Source organism: Chlorocebus sabaeus, chromosome 1, assembly GCF_047675955.1.
Source record: "Chlorocebus sabaeus isolate Y175 chromosome 1, mChlSab1.0.hap1, whole genome shotgun sequence".
NCBI lineage: Eukaryota > Metazoa > Chordata > Mammalia > Primates > Cercopithecidae > Chlorocebus > Chlorocebus sabaeus.
The window spans coordinates 119,565,321-119,589,973 of record NC_132904.1 but is presented as its reverse complement, the minus strand read 5'-3'; the positions used below and the strand labels follow the sequence as shown (position 1 = coordinate 119,589,973).

The 24,653-nt window shown below is 45.0% G+C and overlaps 1 protein-coding gene and 1 long non-coding RNA gene across 5 annotated transcripts in view; one reads left to right on the top strand and one right to left on the bottom strand.

Annotated features, from left to right (window-relative positions):
* Positions 1 to 24,653, bottom strand: part of GRAMD1B (GRAM domain containing 1B) — a 269,444-nt gene that overhangs the window by 153,623 nt on the left and 91,168 nt on the right. The gene's annotated exons all lie outside the window — the stretch shown is intronic.
* On the top strand, positions 602 to 24,408 carry LOC103248707 (uncharacterized). Its single transcript, XR_005242690.2, has 2 exons — positions 602 to 23,847; positions 24,309 to 24,408. It is a non-coding gene; the product is annotated as an uncharacterized lncRNA (long non-coding RNA).

Below are 24,653 nucleotides of genomic sequence, written 5' to 3'. Positions count from 1 at the left end.
GCAACGCGGGCTGGGCAAATTCTCATGATTCCAGTGAGCTCCCTTCCTCCCTCCCTGTACCCAGGACACGTGCAGAAAGTACAGACTAAACCCACAAACCACTAGGAAGCCGTCCTTCTGCCCTCTGAAAGGCACGGCTTTACTGCTAGAAAGACGGAATATGGCAACCTCTACTGAGGAAGTGCTTCCTAGGGAGAAACAGCTCTTTCTCTTCCAGGCAATACTACGAGAGTCACAGCCTCCTATGCCCAGAAGGGGTTCTGAGAGATTCAGGTGGTCCCAAGCAGTCATGGGGGCGTGCAGGCTGTAATGCAGTATTTCCAGAGCCTGATGGAAACCACATTTACCCACACCAAGGCTGCATAGACTAATGTACTGCATTTCTTTACTTCTGGCTGCAACTGAGACCATCTTTCCTATTAGTATCAATTATCTCGTGCTAATTAGAAGCTGCAAAAGGCTCTGAGTGGCAGTTATAGATGTCTTTGTTAATAAAAATGGGGAAATACAGTATTTTAAGCAGTGATACAGTAGAAATAGTACCAAGGCAGACAAACCTGGGTTTGCCCTCTGGCTTTGTTTCTTTTTTGTTTTTCTGGACTGAGGTCCTTGGGACATAGGCTTTGTTTCTTATTAGCCTTCTAACCTTGGCCAAGTCACTTATCCTCCCTTAGCCTATTTCCCGAAAAATGGAGACTTATTGTGATTACTCACAACTTAGTCCTCTATTTATAGAACTGCACAGAGGATTAAGTTGTGAATAATCCAGTCACAGTATCTGAGTTCAGGATATGGCGTCAGAGACACGCACATTCTAGTCCTGACTCTGCCACTTAGCAGAGGGGGAGATTGAGAAAATTATTTCACTTTTCTAAGAGTCAGATGTGGGTAATAATGCATGCCTTAAACGACTGCAGTTCTGTTGGGTTCAAGATTGCCGTTACTTAAAAATAAATAAATAAAAGTTAAAAAGAAGAAAACATTGCAGTGGGGATTAGAAATGGTAGAAATCATCTGTAGAACATGTTTAGGGCAGTATCAGGCCCTTGGTGAGTGTATCATAAATGGTGGATATCTATTACACTGAGTATTCAGTTAGTGTGTCAGAATATTTTGAAATAGCCAGTGCATGGGAGAAAGATAACAGAAGAGGCCCTTAGCCTGAAAAGTAGGGCCTCAACACCACAGACAGAGAAGAGAGCTGGGTTTTCATGCTAAATTATTTCTACATGTAAAATGACTCTGGCATTTACTGTTTCAGCTTAAGTAGGAAAGGTGTATGGGGGAGGAGAAGGCAGGTAGCAAAGATGGAGAGAATAAAAGAGAAGAGTTTCTGTGTGCCACTGGCAAGCAGGTATGGAAAAGTCTAATAATAGAAAATAAGTAAACAAATGTGACTAGGGTACTGCCAATTCCTTACACAACGTCCCTCAATATCCTCAAACACCACTTAGAAATAACAGGTGAATATTGAGAATGTGTCTACCAAGTTAGAAGGTTAATGCTTAATGGCTCCCATGGGAACCTGCAGCAGTGGGTAGAATCCCTGGTCAAAGATTCAGGGATTCAAAATCCAGCTAAATATCTTCCTAGCTCACTACAACTCATGAATACTTCTCTATTTAATGGTTATTGGGACTGGGTGAGGTGGCTCACATCTGTAATCCCAGCATTTTGGGAGGTTGAGGCAGGAGGATCCCTTGAGCCTGGGAGTTTTGAGACCAGCCTGGGCAATACAGTGAGACTTCATCTCTACAAAAAATAAATTAAAACAAAAAATAGCAGGGTGCGGTAGTGTGTGCCTGTAGTCCTAGCTATAGGAGTTAAGAAGAAATTGTCCAGGCGTGGTGGTTCACGCCTATAATCCCAGCACTTTGGGAGGCTGAGGCGGGCGGATCACCTGAGGTCAGGAGTTCAAGACCAGCATGGCCAACATGGTGAAACCCTGTCTCTACTACAAATACAAAAAATTAGCTGGGTGTGGTGGCAGACGCCTGTAATCCCAGCTACTCGGGAGGCTGAGGCAGGAGAATTGCTTGAACCCAGGAGACAGAGGTTGCAGTGAGCCGAGATCCCACCATTGCACTCCAGCCTGGGGGACAAGAGCGAGACTTCATCTCAAAAAAGAAAAAAAGAAATTATTTAGGCGGATAGTGACGGTAAGGAAGTCCTCCGTAAGATTTTTCCCAAAATCATTTTCTTTTCTAACAAACAGCAGCCTGTAAAATCAAGCTGCAGACATAGACAAGCAAGCTGGAAGCTTCCATGGGTGAATGCCAGCAGCTATGCCAACAGGAAAAGGCTACCTGGGACTAGGCATGTTCAAAATGGCGGCTCCATCTTCCCTTCTCTTTGCCGGCCACATGTATGGTAAGGAGCAGACAACATGGTGCCGGCCCAGTGGAAAGCCCATCAGCATAGTAAGATTAGGGTGGAGTGGCCAGCCTTCCCCCTGGGCTATGTAAACGTCACACCTGGTCCAACCAATCTGTGAGCCCTGTATAAATCAGACACCACCTCCTCAAGCCTGTCTATAAAAATCTGGTACACTCCGCCAGGCCAGGCCTAATTCCTATTTGGGCGCCCCTCTCTTTTGCAAGAGTGAATTGTTCTCCTTTCTCTTTCTCTTCAACCTTCACTCCTAAACTCACTCTTCATGTATGTCTGTGTCCTTAATTTTCTTGGCATGAGATGGCGAACCTCGGGTATTGCCCCAGACAACAACACTGCTTCCCGGGCAGGCCAAGGTGGGAGGATCGCTTGAGCTGAAGAGATCAAGGTTACAGTGAACCATTATCACACCACTGCTCTCCAGCCCAGGCAACAGGGTGAAAGCATGTCACTAAAAAAATAAAATAGTTCACCTCTGAACATGCCCATGTCTGTGTTTAACAAAAGAAAAGGCTCTCCCTCCAGTTTTTACTTTTTTTGTTTTTTTTCAGACAGTCTTGCTCTGTTGCCCAGACTGGAGTGCAGTGGCATGATCTTGGCTCACTGCAACCTCTGCCTCCCGAGTTCAAGTTTCCCCCTTAGCCTCCTGAGTAGCTGGAATTACAGGCCCACGCCACCATGCTGGGCTAATTTTTGTATTTTTAGTAGAGATGGGGTTTCACCATGTTGACCAGGCTTTTCTCGAACTCCTGGCCTCAGGTGATCTGCCTGCCTTGGCCTCCCAAAGTGCTGGAATTATAGGCATGAGCCACCACGCCCAGCCTTAGTTGTCCTCTCTTGATGGTCATTTTATTGCAAGAATATACATACTACCTGGTAACTGCTGAACTTCCATTAAAACAATATTATAATAAATTCAGGAGCTTTACTATACAGATTCCTTGGCCCCTCTCCAAATGTATGAAGTCAGAGTCTGAACCTGTCCAGGAATGCTTTTTTTTCAAAAGCTTAAAAATGATTCTGGGGGGCAACCAGGATCTGAGGTTCACTGGATGTTATACTCAAAGCCCCCACTTCTTCACCTCTGCTTTATGAATTAATCTGTTACAATATGCACCCGTGCCTACCTCTCCTTGGTTTTATCAGCAGGGACCTGTGTTACACCAAGACCAATGATGATAGTTAAATCTTAATCTTTGACCAGCCAGGCAGTTTTTTTTGTTTTTTTTTTTTTTGAGACAGAGTCTCACTCTGTCACCCAGGCTGGAGTGCAGTGGTATGTTTCTTGGGCTCTTCTTCCACTTGGTCCTAAAATGTTTCCCAGGACTCATTCAGACTCTCATTTAAAGTTATCAAGCGTCAACTATGCACTAAGCATTGTTCTAGAATCTAGATAGATTCTATAGAGCAGTAAACAAAACAGACAAGGTCTCTGCTCCTAAGGAATTTACATTCCATGGGGTTCCTGCTTCTTCCTGTTTTATATCAGGGAAACCTAAGTTTTGTGGACCTCTGAAATTGTTATCAATATAATGTGCAATAATACTATATGTTCCTGACAGAAGTTTACAGTCTTCATCAGATTCTCAAATATGCCTGGGCCCATACGAGGTTAAAATCTACGGCAATTCATCTCTTTGTGAGATCTTATCACACTCAAGACTTCAATTATTATGGATATGCTGATAACTCCCAAAGACAGCAGAGCACAGAACTGAACTGTCCAATACGTGGTCACTAGTCACATGTGGCTACATAAATTTAAATTAATTAAAAATGCAGTTCCTTAGTCACACCAGTATTTCAAGTACTCAACATTCACATGTGGCTGGTGGCTTCATCATGGACAGTACAGATAGAGAGCATTTTCATCATTGCAGAAAGCTTTATTGGACAGCATTGGTATGGATCAAACCCAGGATTTGAGTTCTAGCTTGGCCTCTTGTTTTCTTAGCAACTCAGCAAATTTCTTAACCTCTCTCTACATTCCCATCCTTTTATCTGTCAAAATGTAAGTAATTTTACAGACCTGTTGTGAGGATTAAGCAAGTTAACTAATATCCAGTACCTAACATGGTAGTCCTTCCCAGTTTACTTTTTGTGTTCCAAGCGCTTGTGTTCTCTTACTTGGGAGGCTGAGGCCGGAGAATTGCTTAAATCCGGGAGATGGAGGTTGCAGTGAGCTGAGATCGTGCCACTGCACTCCAGCCTGGGTGACAGAGTGAGACTCCATCTCAAAAAAAAAAAAAAAACGAAAAGAAAAAAGATAAAGAAAGAAAAATGTGAGTTGGCTGGACATGGTTGCTCATGCCTATTATTTTGGGAGGCCAAGGTGGAGTTATCACTTGAGCCTTGGAGTTCAAGGCCAACCTGGACATCATGGTGAAACCCTATTTTTAAAATAAATAAAAAAAAATGTGAGCTGCTCTCGGCAGTTTTGTAAATAGTAACTGTCTTCTAAATAAGAAATGGTTAGCTTTTGTATGGTTTTGTGTGATTAGTTGCAGATAAAATGGAGATAATATTTTAAGTATCTTCTGTGGTGTGGGTGTGCAAGCCCTTGAGGAATTGATTTCACTCTTGCATGTGGGCAGGAGTATGACTTGATCATGGAGAACCTCTGGTCGGTAGACTGGTCTTTGTGGAACCCGGTAAAGTCAGTGTGAACCACAGTAAACTCATCTAGGGTGCCCTTATCTGTGTCATTAGAGAGATGATTCTATTTCCCCATACTTGGTTATTTTCTCTCATTCCCTTTTTGCCCTCCTATGCCATACATCTTTACATCAGAGTTGTAACTTTTCAATGTAAAGTCATTTAACAACAACAACGAAAATGCAGCACTTAGCAGAAAGCTTGGCAAGTAAATAAATACATCGCCAACAACTGTTAATAATGCTTATGTTTTTCTTGTGCCATCAGGTGGAAGAAGGAAGAGAGAGAGAGAGAAAGAAGGAAGGAAAGAAGGAAGGAAGGAAGGAAGGAAGGAAGGAAGGAAGGAAGGAAGGAAGGAAGGAAGGAAGGAAGGAAGGAAGGAAATTAAAAATAATACAAGTCATATATTTGCAGAGGTACAGAGCTCTCTTAAATGTCCAACAGGAATCTCGAACTGAGCATTCCCACCACTAAATTCACGACTTTTTCTCCTCTCCTTATACTCAAGTAACGATTCATATGAACTGGAAATGCACCCCCACATCATTTTGACACCAAGTCCCACAGACCTCACTTCCTTAATGACTCTCAAATCCATCGACCTTCCATTCATCACTCCGACGGCCGCTGTCTGAAACCAAACTCTCATCTCTCATCACTCCTCACCCAGATTACTTTAATAGGCTCTTCATGGCCCTCCCCATTGCCACTCTGGCCCCACGCCAATCTATCCTGACACTGAAACAATGGTCTTACGGAAACACAGATTTAATCATGTCTCTTCCTGGTTTAAAATCCTGTAGCCTTCCCATGATTTCGGAACTAGTTCCAACTCCTTATCTGAGCAATAATAGCCTCATAACCTGACTGTTGCCTCTCTACCCAGCTCTCTCACCTCACCTCCACTCCCCACTCCAGCCCTTCTACTTGCCTCTGCCTTTTAATCTGCCCTTCTCCTGGCCTGGCAGAGCCTTTTCTCTAACCCTTCTTTGTCCCAGTAATTCCCATCATGTAAGCAATGTAGTTTAGGGGTTGAGGTTGAGGGCTCTAGCTTTGGACTGCCTGCGTTCAAGTCTTGATGCTTCCACCTATGCTGCTGATGTCCAACCTCTATAAAATGGGGGTGACAACAGCATCTATGTTGGGGTTTTAGGAGAATTAAATAAATACCCACAAATACTTGGAAAGATGAGTAGACACCATATTATAGCTACTATTATTCTTCAAAAGTAGTAAATCTTCCTTGGTGTTCACCACCCACATTATGGTCCTATATCACCCTGCACTACCCTTTTCTTTTTCTTTTTTTTGATACAGGGTCTCAATCTGTCACCCTGGCTGGATACAGTGGCAGGATCTTGGCTCACTGCAACCTCTGCCTCCCAGGCTCAAGCAATCCTCCCGCCTCAGCCTCCTGAGTAGCTGGGACTACAGTTGTGCCACCGTCACACCAGGCTAATTTTTGTATTTTTTATGAGGATAAGGGGTCACCATCTTGCCCAGGCTGGTCTTGAACTCCTGGACTCAAGGAATCTACCTGCCTCGGCCTCCTGAAGTGTTGGGATTACAGGCGTGAGCTACCGCACCTGGCCTGCGCTATCCTTTATCATAACAACTATCATACTCCTTGGGATGCAGTGATTAATGATTCATTCCCCTAAACCTTCTACCATACTATACATTATTTGAGAGCAAAGGGCCCATTGTGTCATTCCTATCCACCCACAGTGCCTAGCACATATTAGGTGTATCATACATATCTGATGAATGTGCCAATATCTAGCCCTATCCTCCCTTGATGTATTTGTAAAAGTCTCCACTTCCACTGAGTACTCGCTGGTCTGCCCAGAAAGACACCTTACTGAGTACTGTCAAATCGGCACAGACTGCACTTTCCTTCCTTGCGCATCAATACTTTTTGAACATCTATGCTGAAAGTACCCTGAGGCTGGGCACGGTGACTCACGCCTGTAATCCCAGCACTTTGGGTGGCCGAGGCAGGTGGATCACGAGGTCAAGAGATTAAGACCATCCTGGCCAACGTGGTGAAACCCCGTCTCTACTACAAATACAAAAATTAGCTGAGTGTGGTGGTGTGTGCCTGTAATCCCAGCTACTCGGGAGGTTGAGGCAGGAGAATCGCCTGAACCTGGAAGGCAGAGGTTGCAGTGAGCTCAGATCGCGCCACTTCACTCCAGCCTGGCCACAGAGCGAGACTCCATCAAAAAGAAGGGAGGGAGGGAGGAACAGACCCTGCTAGGCCTTGCTGGATGTGCAAGGCATGGCCTGTGACCTCAGAGAGCCCACCACTCGTGATATGTCATTCATCCATCCATGTTTCCACCAACTATGTTTTAGGCATTGGTTCCAGGCATCTGGAGATGCCGACTTGAATTAGACATATGTAGACCTTCCCCACTGTAACAAAACCTGCCAGGATCTTCCTAATGCCAGGACTTCTCTTTCCTGCCCCCATGTCAAAGTTGTAGTCCAACTCTCAGTTATCCGACACGAGGAAGCTGTATCTCAAGCCTGACAGCATTCCATGAGAAGGTGGGCAGGAAAGAATATGGCTCTCCATTTAGGCATAACCAGTGAAAGTTAGTAAAAAAAAGATGTTGAAAACCAAGGCTACAGCGTTTTTGTTTCTTTCTTTCTGAATTATCTATGAGTATTAATTTGTTAAAAATTGAGACAGGGTCTCCCTCTGTTGCCCAAGCTGGTCTTAAACTCCTGGGTGCAAGCAGTCCTCCCACCTCGGCCTCCCAAAGTGCTGAGATTACAGGCGAGAGCCACCACACCCAGCCTATCTATAAGCTTTAAATTTTCATGCCAATCCTTAGCTCTCATGAATACAGATCATCAAGCTCTGGCTAGGAAAAATAAATAAACATTCTTTCTAATACCTTGATCTAAGATGTTTTTCACAAAGGGTAAATGATCCCTCACCTACAATAAAATTCTAGACCTATCACCACACATAATCAAAATACTTATACTTACCCCATTATATTCCTCAAATGGGTTCTGAGAAAAGGGGCAAGGAGAAACTGTGTCAGCTTCAACTCTCTTCACTTGCTCTTAGGTAAAGGAGTCCACCACTTTTTTCTAGTTTCCCACATCCTACTAGCTTCCTTGGCCTCAATCACTACTTAACTTCACAGTGAAATCTTCAGCTCTCTTAAGAGAATAAATACAAATTAACCAGGTCTCTTACTAAACCTTTACTCAGAAGGTAATGTTGTCAACCAAGTTGCTTGCCAGAACTTGAAGTTTGTGAGAACTGGTCAACACCTTGGGCAGTGGAGTCTCAAGGCCAGCCTCCCTCCACTCTCCACACACGTGCCCTCCCCTCACTTTCTCCCACCCCTACTCCCAGGGTCCCCTTCCTGCCTGTGGAAAAATCTCTTGCTCCCCAATGCAGAGTATTCATGTTGGAGAATGAAGTCAGTGCTGAAAAGCTGCAGAAAGTTCTTAAGCCCAAGGCAAGCCAGAATCCATTTTATGCCCAAATCAATCTTTCTTTCTTTCTTTGTCTCTCTCTCTCTCTCTTTCTCTTTCCTCCTCTCTTCTCCTCCCCTCCCCTCCCCTCTCCTCTCCTCTCCTTTCATTTCCACAGAGTCTCACTCCGTCTGTCACCCAGGCTGGAGTACAGTGCTACAATCCTGGCTTACTATAACCTCCATCTTCCAGGTTCAAGCAATTCTCCTGCCTCAGCCTCCCGAGTAGCTGAGATAACAGGTGTCCACCACCACTCCCGGCTAATTTTTGTATTTGTAGTAGAGACGGGGTTTCACCATGTTGGCCAGACTGGTCTTGAACTCCTGACCTCAAGTGATCCACCCGCATAGGCCCCACAAGTGCTGGGATCACAGGCGTGAGCCACCACGCCCGGCCCAAATCTTTATTTTGAACAATCAGTGTGATCTTGATCCCTTTAACTAAACTGCTCCAGTTTAATGAGGAGTTTGAGTACCTTCTCCATCCATTTCCTCTCACAAAGTCAGGCCAGGACATACAGAGGGACTTCACTTATGTTCCCTACAATGTCCCAACTTCCTCTCCACCAAGAACCCTCAAACAATATTCCCAAGTGTGTTTCTTTTTTTTTTTTTTTTTCCAAGATGGAGTTTCACTCTTGTTGCCCAGGCTGGGGTACAGCAGTGTGATCTCAGCTCACTGCAACCTCCACCTCCCAGGTTCCAGTGATTCTCCTGCCTCAGCCTCCCGAGTAGCTGGGATTATAGGTATGTGCCACCACGCCCAGCTAATTTTGTATTTTTTTGGTAGAGATGGGGTTTCACCACGTTGCCCAGGCTGGTCTCGAACTCCTGACCTCAGGTGATCTGCCTGCCTCTGCCTCCCAAAGTGCTGGGATTACAGGAGTGAGCCATTGTGCCAGGCCCCAAGTGTGTTTCTAATGAAAGACACACAACTACCATTTAGAGCTTCAGGTCAGCCTCCAAGGACATGTCTTACCACACTGGATTGACAGAATTCAAGCCAAACAAAGGAATGTTTTAGGCTGTCTTGTTACAGAAAAATGTACGTGTGGTTCTATTAGGCTTCTGGAAATGTGAAAACACCTAAAGGAACTCCTCCCTCTGAGGAGTCATCGACTTGGGCTTTCAACATACATACCGCTCTTTGCTTGATCTCTACTTGACTTCTCTTCCCCTACCAACCTCTGAAAAGTTGCCCCTAGAGTTCTGTCCAGAGTCTCTTTCTCTTCTCACATGACATACTCTCCTCCAGCAATCTCATCCATATCCATGGCTCCAACAAAAAGCCACATGTTCACTCCCAAACCTGTATCTAAAACTCCTACTGTTCCACCAAGCTCCAGTCCCCCATATCTAGCTGTTTACAGGACGTCACCAAAACTCTACCTCCCTAGGCTCATCCCACAGCCTGTCCAAAACTACCCCTTCCCCCCCTACACCTTCACTTCTCCCCAACAACTCCCATCTGCCTTCCTTAGCTCAGTCACCTGCATCACCATCCCTCCACTTAGTTGCACAAACAAGGAAACACAGAAATAGTTCCAGCAGTTCTCTCTCCTCTACTCCCCACCTTCAATCTATCACTGAGTTATATTAGTTCCGACCTTTGAAACCTCTTTTCTATCTATCCTGTCCTCTCCATTTCTAGTGTCCTTGCTCTAGTCCAAATATCAGTACCACCCTGGCCTCTTAAGAATCACCTGGAAGCTTTTTAAAAAAAGAATAAAGTTCCCATTCCCTCGTTGATCCTGGATTCTGATTCAGGGGGCCTGGGTTGGAGCCTGAAGGAGTTTTAACAGGGATCTCAGGTTTGAAAACTACCGATGTCTCCCTCTACTGAAACGGTCCTTTATCTGTGCTGATAAATGTTTAACAACTAGATTGGAGGGCTGATTTATATTATTTGCCAATTTCTGCCATGTATACTCCCACCATGATTGATTTCTGCTATCAGTGAAATTGGCATTGGGAAATGATATGCACAATCAGCTTTTACAAGTGGATGCCAGCTGGCCCCCGCACACTAATGTGCCTAGATGTTAACATTATTATTATTATTATTACTATTTTGGAAGCCAAGTCTTGCTAGCTCTGTCTCCCAGGCTGCGGTGCAGTGGCATGAACATGGCTCACTGCAGTCTTCAACTCCCAGGCTCATGAAATCCTTCAACCCCAGCTTGCCGAGTAGCTGGGACCACAGGTTTGCACCACCACACCCAGCTACTTTTTTTTTTTGGTAGAAATGGGATCTCCCTATGTTGCCCAGGCTGGTCTTGAGCTCCTCGGCTCAAGCGACCCTCCTGCCTCGGTCTCCCAAAGTGCTGGGATTACAGGCATAGGCCACTGTGCCCAGCCCTGTTTTCTTCTAAAATGGCTCTAGTCAAGTCTCTTCCCAAGTTAAAGTCCCTTGAAATCTTCCTATAATGTCATAGAACACAGTCCAAAGTTTTCTGCCTGCCACACAAGGCCTGACTACATGAAACTGACTTCCCCAACAGAAAGCTCTTCCTGAGGCCTCTATGCTGTTTTCCTTTCTGGGGCTCAGGCTCCCCAAATCTCCCATACCCATTCATTCCTACAACTTCGTTCATGTTGTGCTCTCCGTTTTCTCTTCACTGCCCTTCTACATGATCTATATCTTCCACCCTGGCCTGTTGGGCGCTGTGTCACACAGAGGCCTGTTCCTTCCCTTTGGGACATTCAAAGATTAACTCATTGACTTTTTTCCCTGCTGACCCAGAGCTCTGTCTCCTTTGAGCCATAGGGCTAATGACACATCCAAGTCGGCACAGTTATTACCAGTGAGACTGGTAGCTCTGCCCATGCGGTGGAGAGAACCTGTTGGCTCCATCAGAGAACACCTCCTTTAGTGCAAACTCTGGCTGCTTTTTTCAATTCATTCAAGATACTGCATACTAATAGGTTGTATTTAATACTAGGAATAAACCTTCCCATTAAAACTCTTCTTCCCCATCTACAAAGTACTCCCATGTATATGCTTCCAACTTTTCACCCTCATCAGGTAGATAAGAAATGTATACACTCTGATCCTCATTTTAAAGATGAATAGGCTGGGCACGGTGGCTCATGCCTGTAATCCCAGCAATTTGGGAAGCCGAGGCGGGTGGATCACTTGAGGCCAGGAGCTGGAGACCAGCCTGGCCAACATGGTGAAACCCCAACTCTACCGAAAATACAAAAAATTAGCCAGGCATGGTGGTGGCGGACGTCTGTAGTTCCAGCTACTCGAGAGGCTGAGGCATGAGAATCATTTGAACCTGGGAGGCAGAGGTTGCGGTGAGCCACAATCGTGCCATTGCACTCGAGCCTGGGTGACAAAGTGAGACTCCATCTTAAACTAACTAACTAAACAAATGTAAATAATAAAGATGAAGAAAATAAGACTTCACAGGGATGCGTGGCATGTCTATGAGCAAACTGTCCTGGTAAGCTAAGAAACAGGGATTTCAATCTAAGTTTTTTGGTCCCTGAATTCTTTATTCTTTCACCTTGAGCACACTCTGGTGCTGGAGGGTAGCATTCACTTGGAGAAGGGGTGGGTGGCAGGAATAACCTCACTGATGAGATGGAAGGGACTCTGAACTTGGGCTGGGACTCGGGGACTGCGCTGAGCTTGAATGTTCACTCTGCCGCAAGTATCAGCCCTCTCTGCTCTGCAGGTGGCAGCCCTCAGCCAGAAAGCAAGAACATCTGGAAGTCTAAGGCAAGTGAAAACCTTGAAACAAGAAGTAACGAGAATCTGCTCTGACCAGTTTGAGGCAGTTTGCCAGGGGATGGCACCTGCCACTGAGGTCACAAAGCCACAGGTGAAACCATAGAAATAAACAAATGGCCATACCAGAAAAAAAAAAAAAAAAAAAAAATAACCGGCCTGCACTTGAAAGTAGAGCTATCTTGGCCCGGCGCAGTGGCTCACGCCTGTGATCCCAGCACTTCAGGAGGCTGAGGCGGGTGGATCACATGAGGTCAGGAGTCCGAGAGCAGTCTGGCCAACATGGTGAAACCCCCATCTCTACTAAAACTACAAAAATTAGCTGAGTGTGGTGGTGGGCACCTGTAATCCCAGCTACTAGGGAGGCTAAGGCAGAAGAATCACTTGAACCCAGGAGGCAGAGGTTGCAGTGAGCACAGATCGCGCCATTGCACTCCAGCCTGGGCAACAAGAGCGGAACTCTATCTCAAAAAAAAAAAAAAAAAAAAAAACAGTAGAGCTGTCTCAACAACCAGCTGGGGAAGAAACCATAGGCAATCCAAAAAAGACAGAGAGTGTGCCAAGGGACAGGCCAGGACTTCCCAGAGCTAGAGCCAGGGCTGGAGGGACTTCTAGGAGGCCAGTGACGGTTTGGCCTGCAGCCCAAGGGGGTGTCTTTGGGAACCAGAGAGGCCAGCACCACTTTTTTCAGGCACAAGAACAGGAATCACAAGGGCTGGGCCAGCTGCAGACAGAAATGCTGGTGCCCTGGGGGACTCTTAGGAAACAGTCCTGGTAGCAGTGCCAGCTTGGCTTTTCTGCCAGCTGAAGTCAACATAGCTTGATTTAGGAGCCAGCCTGGAGTCAGTCAGGGCAGCTGATTCCCCAGAAACGACAACTGAACTCTGACAAGAACATTTTAGAAGTAGTCCAGGCAACAGGAACACTGGTCCATTCACATCTGATTGAAGACCAAACTCAATTAAGACTCAATATGTTTTTAAGATTTTTTCTATGACTATGGCTTCCGAACTGGCTATTAATTTTGCTACCACCTGTTTCCGTCTAGTTAACACAAGCCAAACCTCTTAAAAAGCCAAAAGTATGTGAATTCCGAAAGGTCACAAGGTGGGAAAGACACAGAGAGCCTTGTGTTCTTCCTGGAGGGCCCAGGAAAGAGGCACCCAAGGAAAGGAGAAGCTGATGTACCTGGGAAGGCAGACGGATTCTTGGGTCCTAAAGGGACAAAGGAAACGTGGCGGCAGGGGATTCACGCAGAAACCCTATCATAGACCAACTGCTCCAGTGACCATGGAGCTCAAGGACAAGCAGCCTGCAAGCTGTGCTGTTTTCTAGAAAGAATCCTTTCAGCTTCCTGCCTCCCCTTCCCTGCCCCACTCCTGTTCGCCCCCCAACTCCCCACCATCCAACCGCCATCCAACTTCATTTGCCCTTAGCCCCAGGAAAAACTGGCTTATGGTAAAACTATTATCTTGTTTTTTCCAATTGGAAGCCATAAAAACAGTCCTAACCAAGAACTCTGGTCATTAACACTCACAGAGTGCCCTGGGGCACCTGGAGAGAAATCCCCGCATTGACTGGGGCTGGAGTCACAGCATCTGGGTGTAATTGCCACAAATCTGCCCAATCACGCTCCTGGCCTATATCCAATTAACCCTCTTCAAGTTCAGTCTCGGGACCCACTGAACTTGGACAAGAACTTAAAAAGGATTTTGATGGTCCACAAAGAAGATAATCCATGTACCTTAATTCATCTACTATATTTTCCACTATATTCATCTACTGTAATTCATCTGTTTCCACAATGCCATTTTCTACTGAGGATTAAACTCCATGTCTTCTCTGCCAAGCAGTCTGACAACCTTCTGATAAGCTTGTCATACCACACATGGTCACTTTTCATTAGCGTGGAGGCAACAGGTACTGGATAATTCAGGATATGGAGCAAAAGAAAACAGAAGTTGACTAATCCACAAATCATTTATTTTTAGTTTGAGAATTGTAATGAAACACACACACACACACACACACACGACCAATCACAATCCTGGCCTATATCCAATTAACTCTCTTCAAGTTCAGTTCTGAGACCCACTGAACTTGAAGGGACAAGGGTGAGGACAAGGGCATAAAAATGCACAAGAACATAAAAAGGATTTTGCTGGTCCATAAAGTAAATAATTCATTCATTCAGAAAACACTTTTTGAATGGCAATCTGTACACAGAAAACAGATGACAGGCAAGCTTTGGGTGGGCCACGTGTCCAGTGAGAAGGCAGCAGAACAAATTTGCCTAAGACCCAGCCCTGCCCTCCGGAAACTCAGTGTGGCTTTAGGAATAGGACTTAAAGTGTAAACATAGTTGTGAATAACCAGTTCATATCACAGGGGAAGGGTCAACTAACAGGTACTGAGTACCTACTCTATGGATTTTTTGCACGCTATCTCACTTAAAAGTCAGTATTTGAAGAAGATAATATTCTTCTCTCTCTCTTTTTTCGAACTCAATTCTTTTATCTTCAATTCCTTTAAATCACGAATATGGCCGACCGTAGTGGTGCATGCCTGTAATCTCAACAATTTGGGAGGCCGAGGTGGGTGGATCATCTGAAGTCAGGAGTTGGAGATCTGCCTGGCCAACATGGCGAAACCCCACCTCTACTGAAAATACAAAATTAGCCAGGTGTGGTGGCTCATGCCTGTAATCCTAGCTACTCTGGAGCCTGAGGCAGGAGAATTGCTTGAACCCAGGAGATGGAAGTTGTAGTGAGCCGAGATCATGCCACTGCACTCCAGCCTGGGTGACAAAAGCAAAACTCCATCTCAAAAAAAAAAAAAAAAAAGAATACAAGTGTTCATGAAGATTTTCCCATGATCAGCAAATTAAAAAAAAAAAAAAAAATAGAACTGTCTCATTTTTTTGTAATCAAATACCCCAATCTGCCCTAACTCCAAGGACTGGCCACCATAACTATAACCCATCTACAAGGCAGTGCATGTTCTGTCATCCACATAGCCTCTCCCACAACGAGCTCCTAGAAACGCTTTTCCAAACTCATAGCCAGGAAGGCCATTGCATCTGTGATGGTCTGAAGACTCTGTTAACTCTGCTGTGCATTACGGTGTGCATTAAGCATTAAAGTGATTGTTATCACTGAGGAGATCAGACTCAGAGTTGGGGGGAAATTACAGGAGCACAAAGCACTAGCCCCCAGAAGAACCTCCACTTCAATCACCAAGCCATATCTGGAACTACCCATCTGCAGACTTGACATTTGAAAATAACTCACCTGTATGCACACTCTACATGTTGAGAGATACTTGTTCTTATCACTCAACATGCTCCCATTCTCCTGGATTTTTTTGCTCATTACTCACATTGGGGAGTACAAAGAGCAGGAAAAAAAAAGAAAAATAACCTTTCACTGTTTCCTTATCTAGGATACTGTTCATCCTATAAATCAAAAAAGGAATTTGCTTCAAATTCTTTATGTCCATTTTCTTCTCAGACTGATTTTACTGAGAAGGTAATTGTGATGGTTAATTTTAGGTGTCAGTTTGACTGGATTAAGGAATACCTAGGAACCCGGTAAAGCATTATTTTTGGGTGTGTCTGTGAGGGTGCTACCAGAAGAGATCAGCATGTGAGTCTGAGTAGACTGGGTGGGGAAGATCCGCCCTTATTGTGAGTGGGCACCATCCATTCTGCTGGGGGCCAGGAAAACAAAAACTGAGAAAAGGTGAATATGTGAATGGAACTGCCAGAATTGGATTATATTCTTCCTCTCTCTGTCACTCAGCGGCTCTCTGAGTTCTAGGCCTTTGGCCCCAAACTGAGAGTTACAACATCAGCTTCTCTGGTTCTGAGGCCTGCAGACTTGGACTGAGCCATGCTACCAGCATCCCAGGGTCTCCGGCATGTTGTGGGACTTCTTAGCCTCCATAATCATGTAAGCCAATTCCCCTAATCCCCTCCCCTCTCCTCTCCTCTCTCTCTCTCTCAGAACTCCAACTAGATTCTGTGCAGCATACATATGCACTTATCGTGGAGTCACGCAGAAAGTGGTACTCATCTAGATATTTAACATACGTGGCAGCCACGCACGGTGGCTCACACCTGTAATCCCAACATTTTGGGAGGCCGAGGCAGGAGGATCCCTTGAGCCCAGGAGCTCAAGACCACCTCGGATAACAAAGCAGGACCCTGTCTCTACAAAAAAAGTAGGGAAATTAGCCAGGTGTGGTGGTGCATGCCTGTAGTCCCAGCTACTCAGAAGCTGAGATAGGAGGATCACTTGAGCCCAGGAGGTTGTGGCTGCAGTAAGCATGATCGTGCCACCACACTCCAGCCCAGGCGATAGAGTGAGACCCCATCTCAAAAACCAAATACATAAAATAAAATATGTAGAAAATAGAGCACAGTGGAGCAATAGCACCAGAGCCAGTCTCATAAGTCTGGGTCCAGCACTGACTCTGTCATGGACTCCACAGAACACAGAGCAAGTTGCCCCACCATTCTGAACCTCAGTTTGCTTATCTGTAAAATGAACAGAGTGTGCTAGACAATCACATAGGCCGTGTCTAGCCTTAAAAGCGCCATGACGCTAAGCTAAGAAATCTTCCATGAAGCCTGTTTGAAGACTAAGTGGAAGACACACAGATTGAGAAAGAAGGGAGTTGCTGGCTATCCTAAAACATGTGAACTAAACCATGAGGGTGGGCTGAGTTGGCTGGACAGTGGGGAAAGGAGAATAGCAGTCTAAGAACAAACTGGTTTAGAGGCACCTAACCGAGACACAGAAATGTGGCTTCCTGGTTCACTTCCTGTATACTCATTTGATAAGTGCTTCCTTTAACTGTTACTGTCTTTCCAGGTTATCATTTTATAAGTCTCTAATTTTATTAATAAAATCACGAGCTGATACTTCACAGCAGGAAGGGATTCAAGGGATAAACTATTCTAATTCTTTTTCTTTCTTTTTTTTTTTGAGACAGGGTCTCTCTGTTGCCCAGGTTGGAGTACAGTGGTGCCATCACAGCTCACTGCAGCCTTGACCTCCTGGGCTTAAGCGATCCTCCCAGCCTCCCAAGTACCACAGGCATGTGCCACCACACCTAGTTCTTTTCTTAATTTTATTTTATTTTTTATTTTTTTTGAGATGGAGTCTCGCTCTGTCACCTAGGCTGGAGTGCAATGACACAATCTGGGCTTACTGCGAACTCTGCCTCCGGGTTCACACCATTCTCCTGCCTCAGCCTCCCGAGTAGCTGGGACTACAGGCGCCCGCCACCACGTCTGGTTAATTTTTTGTACCTTTTTTCAGTAGAGACGGGGCCGGGATGGTCTCCATCTCCTGACCTCGTGATCCGCCCATCTTGGCCTCCCTAAGTGCTGGGATTACAGTCGTGAGTCACCGCGCTCGGCCCTTTTTATTTTTATTTTTGGAGACAGAGTCTCCCTCTGTCGCCCAGGCTGGAGTACAGTGGCGCCATCTCAGCTCACAGCAACCTCCGCCTCCCAGGTTCAAGTGATTCTCTTGCCTCAGCCTCCCCAGTAGCTGGGACTACAGGCATGTGCCACCACACCTGGCTATTTTTTATATATTTAGTAGAGACCATGTGTCATCATTTTGACTAGTCTGGTCTCAAATTCCTGACCTCAAGTGATCTGCCTGACTCGGCCTCCCAAAGTGCTGGGATTATAAGCGTGAGCCATTGCGCCCGGCCACATCTGGTTATTTTCCATATTTTTTGTAGAGATGAGGTCTCACTCCATTGCACAGGCTGGTCCCAAATTCATGGGCTCAAGTGATTTGTCTGCCTCAGCCTCCCAAAGTGCTGGGATTACAGGCATAAGCCACCACACTTGGCCCTAATTTTTTCTTTTTCAAACAGGAAACCAACAGCCCAAAGAAGGTAAATGACAAGTGTAAAGTCACAGAGGTATTTAGTAGCACTGCAAAGAATAAAACGCGAGTTTGCTGACTCTCCCGGGGCTCTTTCCACAACGCCAATGCTGCCCTTAGAGAACAAGAATGTCAAACTCCTGGTGGGTAAAGAAACTTTTTTCTTAACCCTCTGGTGCTACTGCTCACAAGAAGGATAACTGTTAACAGATGCTCATTCTATAAAATGGATGTGCCATTGTTGAGTGTGTTGATCTTTTTTTGTTTTGTTCTGTTTTTGAGACAGTCTCTCTCTGTCGCCCAGGCTGCAGTGCAGTAGCGCAATCTTGGCTCACTGCAACCTCTCTTCACCTCCCGGGTTCAAGCGATTCTCATGCCTCAGCCTTCCAAGTAGCTTGGATTACAGGTGTGTGCCACCATACCCCGCTAATTTTTTTGTATTTTTAGTAGAGACAGGATTTCACCATGTTGGTCAGGCTGGTCTCGAACTCTTGACCTCAAATGATCCACCAACCTTGGCCTCCCAAAGTGCTGGGATTACAGGAGCGAGCCACCCCACCCGGCCTGGTTGAATGTTTTCTATATACCAGGCTGTTTTCTAACCACTGGGAACACAGTAATAAACAGATTGGGCAAGGTCCCTGCTCTCAAGGACCTCAAATTCTTGTGGTTTAGCAGAAGGGATGCAAAAATTAGAGACAGATCATCAACAGAGAAAAATAAAAGAAGATGATAATTTCAGAAGTACAAAGTGTTATTAAGACAATGAAGCTGAAGAATGTAGCCTCAAAAAAGCTAAAAAATATGTTAAGGGCAGACAGTAAGTGGCAGAGCCTAGACAGAATCCATGCAGATCACTCCAGAGTCCGTGACTTTGCAAACTACCCCGTATTGCGTGGTGAGCACAGCAGTTTGCATAGTAAGTAGAGGATGAATGATCAGTTGAGTGGAATGCATATCATCAGAAGGGGGTCCATTGTAATTTTAATTTTGAAGGGAATTCACAAGCAGATTCTAGTAAAATCTGGTCAGGCACGGTGGCTCATGCCTGTAATCCTAGCACTTTGGGAGGCCAAGGAGGGCAGATCACTTGAGCCTAGGAGTTTGAGACCAGCTAGGGCAACATAGTAAGACCCCTGTCTCTATAAAATGAAAAATAAAAATAACATTCTAGTGTAATCTGTTTTGATTTTAGTTCATCCTAAGGAATCTCTACCTAGTCATAATAGAAACAAAGATTATAGTTTAATCAAATATTTTTCCCTCTCATCTCTGTATGTTGGGTGAAAAATAGACTTAAATGTTTAATTTCCTACTTTCCTAAATATTAAATAGAGCTCTTATACATCTTACATGAAGTACATATTCAAACAATACTTGTCATTGATGTTGATGGGATAAAACATCACAAAACTAGTAAAAGACTAAGTGCTCATAAAACATCCTTCAGATATAACAAGTTAAAGCATTTCTTTAAACAAAAATTACGTGTACCTAGTCCCACAAATACAGCGTCACTAAAGATGGAATAAGCATTTCAGGGGACACATAAAACCAGTCCTATTCCCACATATGTCTCCTATCACTCAGAGGCAATCTTTAAATCTTATCTTGGTTCTTCTTTACAACCTCACACTTTTCTAAGAAAAGTTCTCACTCTGTATCTTCTCAGTAGCACCAAGAGCATATTCTCCCCTAATTATAACCCAATGTCACTCATTTCAAACTTGGAAGATACTGCTGCCCTCTATTCACTTACGGCCCTCCGCAGAGCCTGGTGGCAGTACTGCTTAAGCTGACATCAAAGTTTCATGAAGCCATTTTATAGGAAATTCAGCACGAGGCAAGATAGGCAGAACATCCCCACGGCTAGGTACTCACCGCCCCCCGCCCCCCGCCCTTAACCATGAGAAGGGCAGATCAGGTTCCAAAAGTGCACCAGGAAATACTAACAGACAATAGAGCCTGCGCTGGCCGACCACACATGGCACTAACCACTCTCTACACCGCTGTCTTTTCCAGGTCTGCCAACCCCAAATGACTCAGCAAAGGTGCCTGGCAATGAGGAAAAAACAACCGCGAGCCCCGGGGCCTGTCCTTCAGATCAGATAAGCTTGGCCTCAAATGACACCCATATGAAAACACCTCCTTCTCTTAAATTTAAAGCGGAGAGGGACAAAGGAAATAACCAGGAAGTGAGTACCTACAGGATGTCAGGAAATTGGAGAGGTGCCTCATCGCATTTCATCTGCAAACCAGTCTTCAAGGTAGGTATTATTATGGTCACCAACGTATGTAAGAGGAAGCTGATGATGCAAAGCTGCCTGCCCGCTTTGTCCCAGGCTGGAATTTTACTCCATGGAAGCAGGATTGAAATTATTACCGGGATAAAAGTCACACTCAGCTGCTGGGAAAGTATCTACTCTGGCCTTGCTAGAGGTGGGGACAGGTGAGAAACAGCGTTGGCATGGGCCATTATCAATGGGATTTTACAAAGATACAGAGCCTTGGAAGAAACAGAAACACGGTTCTGTTTCTTAGCTGTCCTTGATCACCCTCGAATTCACGATCGGTAGCGACCTGGGACTTCAGATGCTCCACTGCTCAGGCCCCTTTGGGTTTACTTTGTCTTCCCCTACGATCAAACAGGCAAGATCCAGAAATCTCCCTGAGGTGGATAGGTTTGAGCCCAATTGCTGACATTAAAACAAGTATCATATGCAACAGGCAAGTTAAAATTTATTTCTGAAATTTGAGTCAGTATTCCAAGACCAAAAAGTACTTAGCCTGCCCTAGGGAATATCTAGGTTTAAAAAATATATACCTATATATTGCCGGGCACGGTGGCTCATGTCTGTAATCCCAGCACTTTAGGAGGCTGAGGCAGGAGGATTACTTGAGGTCAGGAGTTTTAACACCAGCCTGCCCAACATGGCGAAACCCCGTCTCTGCTAAAAATACAAAAATTAGCTGGGTGTGGTGGCGCGCGCCTGTATTTCTGCTACTTGGGAGGCTGAGGCATGAGAATTGCTTGAACCCGGGAGGCAGAGGTTGCAGTGAGCCAGGATTGCCCCACTGTACTCCAGCCTGGATGACAAAGTGAGACTGTCTTAAAATAAAAAGAAATATATACTTGTATATACATATATACTTAGATTTAATATATATTTATGTGTATTAGATATATACACATATTTATTAGAAAACATTTATGTTTCTGCATGTCTATATTCTCCTGTATTTGTCCGTTTAAGCTGGATTAGAGGTTTGGAGTTATTTGCATACTGCCAATTGTTTCTTCCTAATGTTCTAAGGATACTGTTCAAATGAATATGAGTCATTTCCAAACTAGCCACGCATAAAGGCCTGAAACTAGTCATCAATTAAGGTAAAATGCTCTAGAACTCTAGATTCTCCATGGCTATGAGGAACAAGGTCAGAAAAATGCACTGATGGTAACTCAAAAATATCTAAATATTGAATTCTTAACTTCAACGGTGCCTGTGAAACACAAGAACGAACTTTCACTTCCCCACCCATTCTTTCCTGGAGAAATGAAAGGGAAGTCTGGTGGTTCTGCATCTGGCAAAAAGGGAGAAGAGAAGCAAAAGGTCTGGTTAGAAGAGAAGCAAAAGGCCATGGCCAGAATTCCCTAGTCAGCAAAAGCCCCGGGCATCTTTGCCTATTCTGTGGAATAAATGAAGTAGACCCCATACTGAGAGTAAATTGCTTCTGTTTTCCAAAGCAAAATGTCTATCCAACTCCACTCATTAAGGAAGGTCTTCTTTTTTTTGAGACAGAGTCTCACTTTGTCGCCCAGTTAGGAGTACAATGGTACCATCTCGGCCCACTGCAACCTCCACCTCCCAGGTTCAAGCAGTTGTGTTGCCTCAGCCTCCCAAGTAGCCGGAATTACAGGCGCCCACCACCACACCTGGCTAATTTTTGTATTTTTAGTAGAGACAGGGTTTCACCATGTTGGCCAGGCTGGTCTTGAACTCCCGATCTCAGGCGATCTGCCTGCCTCGGCCTCCCAAAGTGCTGGGATTACAGGCGTGAGCCACCACGCCCGGCTAAGGAAGGTCTTCTACCAGAAAAAAAAAGTCCTTCACAAGACCTGGCTAATTGCCAGGATTACCAAACGTAACAGTTATTGCTGTCTTCTCCTTTGATGCACTTGTCACAGTTTTATATGTTTTTCCTTTAAGCTCTGTTGGACTTGACTGTCATATTTTAAAATTTTACATTTGTTCACAATTATTTGCACTGACTGTCTAATGGCTGGTCAAAAAAATCTGCTGTCGGACTGGGTGCAGTGGCTCCCATCTGTAATCCCAACATTTTAGGAGGCCAAAGAAAGAGAATTGCTTGAGAGTGGGAGTTCGAGACTAGCCTGGAAAACAGTGAGACCCTGTCTCTATAAAAATCTAAAAAATTAACTGGGCATGGTGGCACGTGCCTGTGGTCCCAGCTACTCAGGAGGTTGTGGCCAAAGGATCACTTGAGCCCAGGAGTTAGAGGCTGCAGTGAGCTATGATCATGCCACTGCACTCCAGCCTGGGCGAGAGAACAACACCCTATATATATATATATAATCTGCTGTCAAACAAATGAATGAACAATAAATAAACTAGACTAAATGCTTCAAGAGAAGAAGCCAGCCACACCTCAGTGGCCAGCACATAGCAGCCAAGCAACAAGTGCTGGCTGGCGGGATTTGGACTCTCCTCTCTCTGGCAGCCTGACTGTGTAATGTGTTCCTCCAAATGGGAAGGGGAGCAGGGGAGGTAAAATTCAGTCAAAGCTTTTCACAGAAGCTGCTGCTTTCAAACAGTGGAGGCATGCCGAAACTGCTAGTTAAAATGTTTGGTCTTTATGTTTTATTTCCTGTGGATTTTAATTACCCACACTGTCAGCATGTATCCATAATCCTCAGTATAATGTCAGATACACACATGTATGGTACAACAAAGAAAGGACCATCAATTAAAAGTGACATGACACAATCTCTTTTTGAGTCTGGTTTCTAGCATCACTTAGCTGTATGGATGTGGGCATATTTCAGAGTCCCCATTTCCTTAAATGCCAGGTGGATATACTCATTACATCTGCCCCATAGGATGCAGCAACAAATGAGGTAATAGATTGTCATGCCATAAGCTTCTCACTGGACATCCTGGTGTGTGCCAGGCACTGTGGTAAGTGCTAAGCAATCACAAAGAATAATTATACGCTGTCCCTTCTGTGGGAGAGCCCATGGCCTGGTAAATTGCTTTGAAAAGGTAAAGTGCTACTCAAATTAAGAGATTGTGATGAATTGCTATTGTCTGCATCATTTTCATTTGTGTCCTTGTGAGTGCCATTCTCTGCCACCTTGATGGAAGGCTCCCAACAGCAGGTATCAGTATCCCCTCTTTCCTCTCTACTTTGCTTCTTGGAGCCCAGTTCAAGGTTCCGCACTCTGTGGTAGCTTAATAAATGGCATTCTCTGACTGTTTTCCAGGCTGTCATTACACTGGATAATAAAGGGCCATTTCTGGCAGCTCTTTGGCTCTTGGCTTCTGTTACTGCCAAGAGACTCGCACAAACACCAGGAGAGCAACGGCTTTGACATCTGACAGCTGCAGAGAGACCCAACTTAATCCTGTCATCTCCCAAGGTCTGAGATGATGTCAGAGCAACAAATGCATCTGCATTCCAAAGTGCCCACACCAAATCCAATGAAGTCCCACTATCAATGGGAAGAGGGTCCGCTTCCCACATTTAGCCATCAGCTCCTCCCCGCTCCCATATCGCTCTTCAAAGCAGTATGGAAGACACTTCTTTTACAACTCTTGATTTCCAAATTTTAGAAAACAAACTAATTCCCTTTCAGTGACGTGGCCAAACAATGTGCTTTTAAACAAATAGGGACCAATATTGCACTGATAATTTGCTGACAGTCTCTCTACCCCACTAGATAAGCCCCTGTAGGGCAGACACTATTTCGTTCACTATTGTTTCTGGTGTTAGGAACAGAATCTGGCAGGTAGTACATGTTCAATAAATGTTTGTTGGATTAGTCAGTTGGGGAAAAAAGGTGGAAGGATGCATATATTCCAAAATCCTCTTCCCTTGCAGGAGGAACAACTGTTGCCCTGACCTGGAATCAGAAGATGAGAAAAAGTATTGCGTTACCATGGCAACCACAGCTCCAAAAATAAATGTTCTTCAAAACTGTTATGGGTCTTTGGTGGGGAAAAAAAAACCTAACTGCTGTTTGCAGACTATACCAGGGCCCTGGGTCCACCATCAGACAAAATACTGTTCCCAATGTGCTCGTGCTCTCTGGAACCTCATTTTGGGAAAGACTGATCACTCTCCCCCTAACTCTGCCAAGTTTGGCTCCCCTGAATAGAGACTACCTTCAGAGCGGCAGTCTCTGGGTCAGGAGTGGTGGCTCATGCCTATAATCCCAACGCACTG